Here is a 9,382-nt window from a genome sequence, read left to right on the forward strand (position 1 = left end):
TGGCTTCTGTCAGGGCCAAACCTATACGGATGTTTCTAAGCTTTGGGTTACCTAGCTCACACTACCCAGGCGTGTTCCATTTGCATTCTGCATCCTTGTCCAGTCTTTTAAGCAGCAGTGTCTGGGTGAGGCCGAATACCTTAATTTGCTAGGGCTGCCATTAGTAAGTACCACAGACTGGGGAGCTCAAACAATAGAAATGTATTTTCTCACAATTCTGGAGGGTAGAAGTCCAAGATCAAAGTGCTGGTAGGGCTGGTTTCTTCTGAGACATCTCTTTGGCTTGTACGTGGCCACCTTCTTGCCTTGGCTTTACATGGTCTTTTTTCCTCTGTGTGTCCTAACCTCCTCTTAAAAGAACACCCAGTCATGGTGGCCCAGCCCATGATTTCGTCGAACTCAATTACCCCCTTTAAAGGCACTATGTCCAAATACAACCACATTCTGAGGTACTGAGGGGTAGGACTTCAATATATGAATTTTGAGGGGGACACAATTCAGCCCGTAACACTGGGCTTTGAAAAAACTCACGGAGTTTTTTCTAAATACAGCTGTCTGGGCCTGTTCCCAGAGATTCTGAGGGTAAACTCCATGAAGGCGGGCCAGGGGCTTGCCCACTACTGTATCCCTACCGCCTAGAACGGTGTCTGGCACGTGCAAAAATATTTGTGGAACGAAAGGATGACTTAATAAGCTTGGGATGGGGCCCACGTGTTTGTCATGTACAAAGTTCCACAGTTGATTCTGATTCATCTAGGGGTGGCATCCCCTCGAGATATGACTGGGTTTCATCTTTCCTGTTGCTGGATGGGAAGCCTGAGGCTCAGCAAGGAGCACTCACTTTGGCAGCACATACGCTAAAGTTTGAAGGAGACAGAGATTAGCATGGCCCCCGTGCAAGGGTGACACGCTAAGGTTCAGTAAGAAAAAGGAATACTGGGCCTGGCACTCCAAAGAATGTGGGCTCTTTGGGTCTGCCCCAGCACCCCTCCCGGACGCCCAGGACACGAGGGAAAAGGGAAAGCGGGACCTAATGCTGCCTTTTGTATCTCTTTATCTAGCTCTTCATTGCATCCTTTGTAATATCCTTTCTAATAAACTGGTAAACGGCAGTGTTTCTGAGTTTTGTGAGCTGCTCTACCAAATTAATTGAACCTGAAGAGGAGGTCTCGGGAACCTCCAATTTATAACCAGTTGGTCAGAAGCACAGGTGGCCGTAGTCTCGTGAGACCGAGCCCTTAACTCATGAGATCTGATGGTATCTCCAGGTAGACAGCATCAGAATTGACTTAATGGCAAGCTCAAGCCCCACATCGGGCTCATCACTGATGGTGCAAGGCCTGCTTGGGATTCTGTCTCTCTCTCTCTGCCCCTCCTGCACTCTCTCTCTCTCTCTCCCTCTCAAAAATGAATAAACTTAAAAAAAAAGAAAAGAATTGACTTAATGGCTTGGTGGTGTTGGAAAATACACATTGGACCTGCCTTCAGCACCCTTCACATATGGCCCCTGCCAACCCCCAGCCTCATCCACACTCACCCCTGCCCAGCCAATGGTTTAAACCACATGAAATCCAGCACCATTCCCTGATCCTGTCAAGCCACTTACCTTCTCATCTTAGCATGGGCTTCCTGGAATGCCTTTCCCTGCCTTGTTTGCCTAGGAAATGTCTCCTCAAGCTACACTGGAGCTCGAGGCCTTCTCTGACTGCCAAGGCTGGGGGTCGAGGGGCATCTTCTGGGCCTGTAGAGTCCCCTGTGCTGCCTTCATATCATATGCTGATCACACTGGGGACAAATGCCCATTCTGATGCTGCCTCCAACAGACTGGGACCACCTGAGTGCAGGGCTGAGTCAGTTAGTATCTATGTCCTGATGCCTTGCCCAAAGCAGGGCTCTGAGTCTGAATCCTCAGCAAGATTTCGGGGATTAAAGAATGAATGCTGAGGGGAAGAACAAATGCTCCAGAGGCAACCAGAGGAGGAATAGGAGAAGCTCCAACACAGGGTCTCAATGCAAGAATCATTTTTCAAAAGGTGACATTCTTCCTATGCCCGCACATCACCATTAGTGGCAGAACTGGGCTTGCTGTTGCAGCTCCTGACCTCACCTTCACCTCCCCTACGTCCCAGCCCCACTCAGGCCTACGGAGTGTCCGTGAGGTGGCCTGGCACGGCAGGTGAGCTCTTGGAGCTGGCCAGTGCACAGTAGAGGCCAGGAAGCAGAATCTTAGCCTCAGGTGGAGACCTCAGGCTGGTTGGGCTGGCCAGGAAGCTCAGAGAGGTAAGAGAGCAGTGGCCCCAAGGAGAAGAGACTGGAAAATACCAGTAATGGGGAGAGATGGAGGGGTGGGGAGAGATGGACAGCTGGGAGGCCAGAGAGACTCGACTTCTCAGCACCATTGTTCGGCCTCAGAGAAGCTCCCCTGATGTGACCTTTAGGCAAGTTCCTGCCTCTCTGGGCCTCAGAGTCTTAAACTGAAAATGGGGGCAGGCAGGCTGGACTAGATGGTCATTAATGTCTTCTCTAGCCCAGGCCAAGAAGATCTGGGAGAAGTGTAGCTGCCTTAAAGGTGCCATTTGAAAGGACTGTCTCCAGGCTGGCACACAAACTCTAGGGACTCACATCTAGCCAGGCATTGGGGGAACGTGTCTCTGGGCCTGGAAAGAACTGGAAGCAGCCTCCCCTCGCCTCCTGCTCTGGACTTGGCTCGCAGTTCTGGCAGGCCCAATGCGGCCCTCAGCTCTAATGAGGCTGGCCACCTGGGGAGCCATAGAAACCCAGCCTGGCCTATTTTGTGGTGAAGCCATGGTCACTTCTCTGCCTAACCCTGAAGTGATGCTCCTGAATGTGGCCTGGGGGCTGGCAGCACCCTTCATGGGCCACCTGGGACTCGAAGGAGTACATCTGGTTGGGTGGGGACTGAAGGAAGCTCCAAGCCACAGGGGCCGAGGGACCAAGTCCTGGGCCATGTGGACAACCCTTGTTGGCCCTGCACGCCCTGAGTCCCGCCCCACCAGGACAGGGCCTGCTGTCCTGGGCCCTTGCCTGCAACTATTCCCTGAGCCATGATTTCTGATTCAATTGGTGAAGACAGGCCTCCTGGGATGAGCCAGTTGGCCCCCCTCTGTTATTTGCTTCTTAAAGTTGGAAAAACTACGTTGTGCACCTGGCAGTACTTGCTGCTGCTGCGTTTTTTTTTCTTTCTTTCTTTCCTTTTTTTTTTTCTTCAAGAAACAGAAAGTAACCCCTGTGCTTACTGCAACCAAATCCATTTTATTGGCCTTCTGCATCTCCCACTGCAGTAATAATAACCCCTTACATTTGATGAGTCTTTTACGGCTTACAAAGCACTTTCTTATCCATTCTCCCTTTTGGTCCATGCAATGGTTTTGGAAAAGAGGGCTGGCATTATTATCCCTGATTACAGGTGAAGAAACTAAGCCTCTGATAGTAAGATCAGCTGCCCAAGGTCACACAGCAAAATGGAGCGGAAGCAAAGAACCTGGGTCCTCTGACCCAAGTCCGTGGTTCTTTCCCCAGCACCACACACCCCTCATGCCACTTGAATGACCAGGGTCGCAGACACCTTCTTTTAGAAACAAGGGCAGAAGGTTCAGCTGCCCCCACTCTGCTCTTATTTCTGAACTTTTTCCTTGGTGAAATTAACCATCACCTCTCCTTACCTAACACCTCTAAGACAATGGCTCTCACATCTGTACTTCCCTCTGGGACCTGAGAGCTTTAGATCTTACCCTGACTCTCCAGGTCTCTTTAATGTTCCCACCTGCCTCTCACCCATTTTAGAAAACTCAGCTTTACTTTAGTTTCATGTTTCTTTCATCTTCTAAATCCAGTTGGCGTGGGCATTTTACTTAATTAGTTTATTTTACTTTATTTTTTTCTTTTTGAGAGAGAGAGACAGCACAAGAGGGGGAGAGAGGCAGAGGGAGAGAGAGAATCTTAAGCAGGCTCCATACTCAGCACAGAGCCAGACACGGGGCTTGATCCCATGCCCTGGGATCATGACCCAAGCCAAAATCAAGACGTTGGTCACTCAACCGAGACACCCAGGCACCCCAGTATTGTATTTAATTTTTAATTAAGTCATATATTCTTTCAGGAAATACTAATTGTATGCTATACATTTACAGTCTATTCTGTATCCCTCTGTCACACAATATTTAGCCTTGTGTGTCCGGCTTCTTTTCCTTAGTGTAGTGTTTATAAGGTTCATCCACGGTGTAGCATGTGTAAGACTTGTCCCTTTCTATGGCTGAGTAATATTCCTTTGTATGGATGTACCACTTATTTATCTGTTCATCAGTTCATGGACACTTGAGTTGTTTCTACTTTGTGGCTATTATGAAAAATGCTGCTACAAACATTTGTGTACATGTTTTTGTATGGGCATATGCTTTATTTCTATGGGGTATACACCCAGGAGTAGAATTCCTGGGTCATATGGTAACTATAAGCTGCAAAACAGCCTTCAAAAATGGTTGCACTATTTTACATTCCCACCAGCAGGGTATGAGGGCTTCAGTTTATCCACATCCTCACTGACATTTGTTATCCTCTATCTTCTTTATTATAGCCATTCTGGTGGGTATAAAGTGGTTTCTCATTGTTATTTTGATTTGCATTTCTCTAATGACTAATGATGCTGAGCACTTTTTTCATGTTTTGTTGGCCATTTGTATGTATTCTTTGGAGAAATGTCTGTTCAGATCCTTTGCCTGTTTTTCAGTTGGATTATTGTCTTTTTACTGTTGACTTGTAATAGTTCTTTATGTATTCTGGACACCATTCCCTTATCAGATAAATGATTTGCAAATATTTTCTCCCATTTGGTGGTCTTTTCATTTCCTGAGAATGTCCTTCAAAGTCCACTTTACCTACCGTTTCTTTTGTCACTTATCCTTTGGGTGTTCAAGAAGGCTTGGTCTAACCCTAAATCACAAAGATTTACCCCTGTCTTCTTTGAAGAGTTTTATAGCATCAGTTATTACATTTAGGTCTACGGTACGTTTTGAGTTCAATGTTTTTATTAAAAAAAATTATTTTTTGATTGTGGTAAAATATCCATAACATAAAATGTACCATCCTAACCATTGTAGAGTGTACAGTTTGGTAATTTTAAGTATATGCATGTTGTCGTGTGACTAATCTCCAGAACTTTTCATCTTGTGAAATTAAAACTCTATACTCATTAAAGAATTCCCCTTTCCCCCTATCTTTAGCCCCTGTTGATTTAATTTTTATGTATCCTGTTTAAGAAATGGGCTTATCTTTATTCCTTTGCATGTGGCTATCCAGTTGTTCCAGCACCATTTGTTGAAAAGACTATTCTTTTTCCATGAATTGTCTTGGCACTCTTGTCAAACATCAATTGACCACAAATATATAAGGGTTTAGTTCTGGACTATCAATTCTGTTCCATTGATCTATATGTCTATCTTTATGCCAGTATCAGACTGTTATGATTACTGTATCTTTGTAGTAAGGTTTTAAATCAAGAAGTATCAGTCCTCCAACTTTGTTCTTCCTTTTCAAAATCGTTTTGGCAATTTTTGGTCCTTTGCACTTCTATGTGAATTAGGATTAGATTATCAATTTTGGGAAAGAAAAAAAAAGCCAGCTTGGATTTTGATAGAGAGTGCATTAAATCTGTAGATTAACATAGGGAGTATTGCCATCTTCACAATATTAAGTTTTTTGACTCATGAACATGGAATATCTATTTATTTAGGTCTTCTTTCTTTCAACAATATTTTGTGAGGTTCCAAATATGAGTTTTGCACTTCTTTAGTTAAATTGATTCCTGTTCTTTGTGATACTATTCTAAGTGAAATTTTCTCTTTTTTAAAATGTTTGTTTATTTATTTTTGAGGTGGGATGGGACAGAGAAAGAGGGAGTCAGAGAATCCCAAGCAGGCTCCACATGGTCAGTGCAGAGCCCGATGTGGGGCTCAAACTCATAAACCAAACTGTGAGATCGTGACCTGAGCTGAAATCAAGGATCAGAAGCTTAACTGACTGAACCACCCATGTGCCCTCTAAATGAAATTTTCTAATTTCATTTTTAGACTGTTGCTAACCTGTAGAATATAATTGGCTTTGTATTGGTTTTGTATATTGATCTTGCTGAACTTTTGTATGTTGGTCTTGCTGATTAGGTCTAATTGTTTTTTAGTGGATTCCTTAGGATTTTCTACATAGGAGAGCATGCCATAGAACTAGTTTTACTTCTTCCTTTCCAGCATGGATGTCTTTTATTGCTTTTTCTTGCTTAATCGCCCTAGCTAGAACTTCCAATACAATGTTAAATAGAAGTAGTAAGAGCAAGACATCCTTGTCTTATTCTTGACCATATAGGAAAAGCTTTGTCTTCCACCATTAAGTATGATGTTAGCTGTGGGTTTTCATAGATACCTTTTATCAAGTTCAGGAAGTTTCCTTCTATTTTTTTTCTATTAAAATTTTTTTGAGTTTTTAAAATCAAGAAACAGTGTTGGACTTTGTTAAATGTTTTTCCTGACTCTATTGAGATGGTCGTGTGGTTTATGTGTTTTATTGATAAGGTATGTAATATTAATTGATTTTCAGATGTTAAACCAATCTTACATTCCTGGCCTAATTTCACTTGGTCAGAATGAATAATCCATTTTATATGTTGCTGGATTCAGTTTGGTAGTATTTTGTTGAAGATTTTTGCATCTGTATTCATCAGTAACATTTGTGGTTTTCTTTTCATGTCTTTGGTTTCTGGTATCAGAGTAACAATGACCTCATAGAATGAGTTGAGAAGTGTTTTCTCCTCTTCTAATTTTTGGAAGAGTTCGTGAAGAATTGGTATTAAATCTTCTTTAAATGTTTGGTAGAGTTCGTTCCTTTTTATTGCTGAATTGTATTCTACTACATGAATATTAACTTGTTTATCCATCACCTGTGGATGTTTGGGTTGTTTCCAGTTTTGAAATAAAGCCACTATGGACATTATAAATCTTTCTATGGACATATGTTTTCATTTTCTTGGGAAAATATTTACAAGTGGAATTGCTGGGTCATTTGGTAGGTGCATGTTAACTTTATGGAAAGTTCCAGACTAATTTCAAAGTGGTTGCATCACTACACTTTATACTCCCACCAGCAATGTATTTTGCTTACTGCACTATCCTTACCACATTAGACATGGCATGTCTTTGATTTTAGCCATTCTAGTGTACATGTTGTGATATCTCAATATTTTTATTTACATTTTGCTGATGAATAATGATATTAAACACATACTCATGTGTATATTGGTCATTTGTATATCTTCCTTTGTACAGAGTCTGTTCATGTCTTTTGCTCATTTTTTAATTGGATTTTAATTGGGTCTTCTTACTGATTTGTACGAGTTGCTTACATATTCTAGATAGAAATCCTTTGTCAAACGTATAGGCATAGAGAAAATTTACTCTATCTATGGCTCTCCTACTTATTTTCCTAATGGTGTCTTTTGAGAAGTTTTAACTTTAAGTTTTGATGAATTCCATTTTATTGATTTTTCTTTTATGATTACTGCTTTCTGGATCCTAAAAAATATTTGCCTATCCAAAGATCATGAAAATAATCTTCTAGAAAAAAATTTCATAGCCAATTTTCTTAGCACTGCATGTTGAACAGACTTTTCTTTCCACATTGAATTGGTTTTGCTTTTTAGATAAAAACAATTAACTATTTCTAGACTCTAACTATTCTGTCCCATTGGTCGGTCTTCATGCCAGTACCACAGTGTCTTGATTACTGTAGCATTCTTGTAAGCCTAGAAATCAGGTAATGTAAATTCTTCACCTCTGTTTTATTTCAAGACTGCTTATTCTAGATCTTTTATATTTCCATATAAATTTTAGAACTTGTTGGTTTCTTAAAAAAAAAAAAAAGAACTGCTAGAAATTTGGTATTGCTTTGAACCTATTAATCAATTTGGGGAAAATTGACAAGTTAACAATATTGTGTTCTTCCAATCCATGAACATGGTATATTTCTCTGTTAATTTTCAGTTTCTTTAATTCCTGTCTCCAGTATTTTGTAGTTTTTAGTGTTGAGGTCTTGCACATATTTTGTGCAAATATTTTATGTTTTCAATGCTATCATAAATAGCATTAAGTTTTTTTTATTTTCCAATTGCTTATTGCTAGTATATGTAAATACAATTGATTCTTATATGTTGACCTGATATCCTGTCACTTTACTAAATTCACTTATTAGCTTAAGTAGTTTTTTTCTTTATTTTTGGTAGATTTCTTAAGTTTTTCTATGTCATGCTCTTTGAAAATAAGGAAAATTTTACTTCTTTTTTTGATTTGTATGTCTTTTAAGTTACTTTTCTTGTTTTATTGCATTGGCTAGAACCTCCAATAATATAATATTGAATGAATTGATGATGGTAGATATCATTGCCTTGATCCTAAACTTAGTGGGAAAGTGTTCAATATTTCACTATAAAGTACCATATTTAGCCATAGAATTTTTATAGATCCTGCTTTACAGATTGAGGGTGTTTTGTTCTATTTCAATGTTTTGGAAAGTTTTTTTTTTTTTTTTCCTTTTTATCAAGAATAGGTGTTAAGGGGTGCCTTGCTGGTTCAGTTGGAAGAGCATGTGGCTTTTGATCTTGGGTTGTGTGTTCAAGCCCCATGCTGGGTGTAGGTATTACTTAAATATACTTTAAAAAAGAATAAGGGTTAAAATACAAATGGTTATCTTCCATGCATACCTAAAAAGAACAAGCATTATGCAATTATCAAGGGTTCTGTTCTGCAAATGTCAATCAGGTCAAATTTGTTAAGGTTTCTAAAGTTTCATATATTATCGTTTTGAGTGCTTCCCCCCGCCCCCCATATGTGGGTCATACTTTCCATTTCTTTGCATATCTCCTTTTTAAATCTTGTTAGGTCATATATTCTAGCAATTCTGAAGTCTGATATTTTCTCCCTAGGGGCTATTGTTGCTTTTGCTTGTTTGGTAACTTGCCTGGACTAAATCTGTGGAGTCTGCAGTGTGCAGTCACTGATGTCTTTCTTGTTTGTTTCTTTAATTCTTGTGTTTATGTTTAAGTCTTGATTGCCTCTGATTCTGCATGGCTAATTAGCTGGCCAATGACTGGTGAGAGGTTCTGCTCAAATACACTGAGCCCATAAGACTTACACCTTCTTCAGCGGCTGTGTGATGAATCTAATGTGTGGGTTAGAGAATACATTCAAAATTCAGGCAGTTTATAAGTCTGCCACAGTTTTTACTTTCTGGTGGGCGCTATCATGTTCCTCTACCTGTCTGTATGCCCTCAAGTTCTACCAGGAATATGTGGATAGCCAGGGCACTCTGGTCAGTCCTGCTC

The 9,382-nt window shown here is 40.8% G+C and overlaps 1 non-coding gene across 1 annotated transcript; it reads left to right on the forward strand.

Annotated features, from left to right (window-relative positions):
- Positions 1–833: 833 nt before the first annotated feature.
- LOC122484561 lies at positions 834–938 on the forward strand. Its single transcript, XR_006297621.1, has one exon. It is a non-coding gene; the product is annotated as a U6 spliceosomal RNA (small nuclear RNA).
- The last annotated feature ends 8,444 nt before the right edge of the window (positions 939–9,382 follow it).

Source organism: Prionailurus bengalensis, chromosome D1 (assembly GCF_016509475.1).
Source record: "Prionailurus bengalensis isolate Pbe53 chromosome D1, Fcat_Pben_1.1_paternal_pri, whole genome shotgun sequence".
NCBI lineage: Eukaryota > Metazoa > Chordata > Mammalia > Carnivora > Felidae > Prionailurus > Prionailurus bengalensis.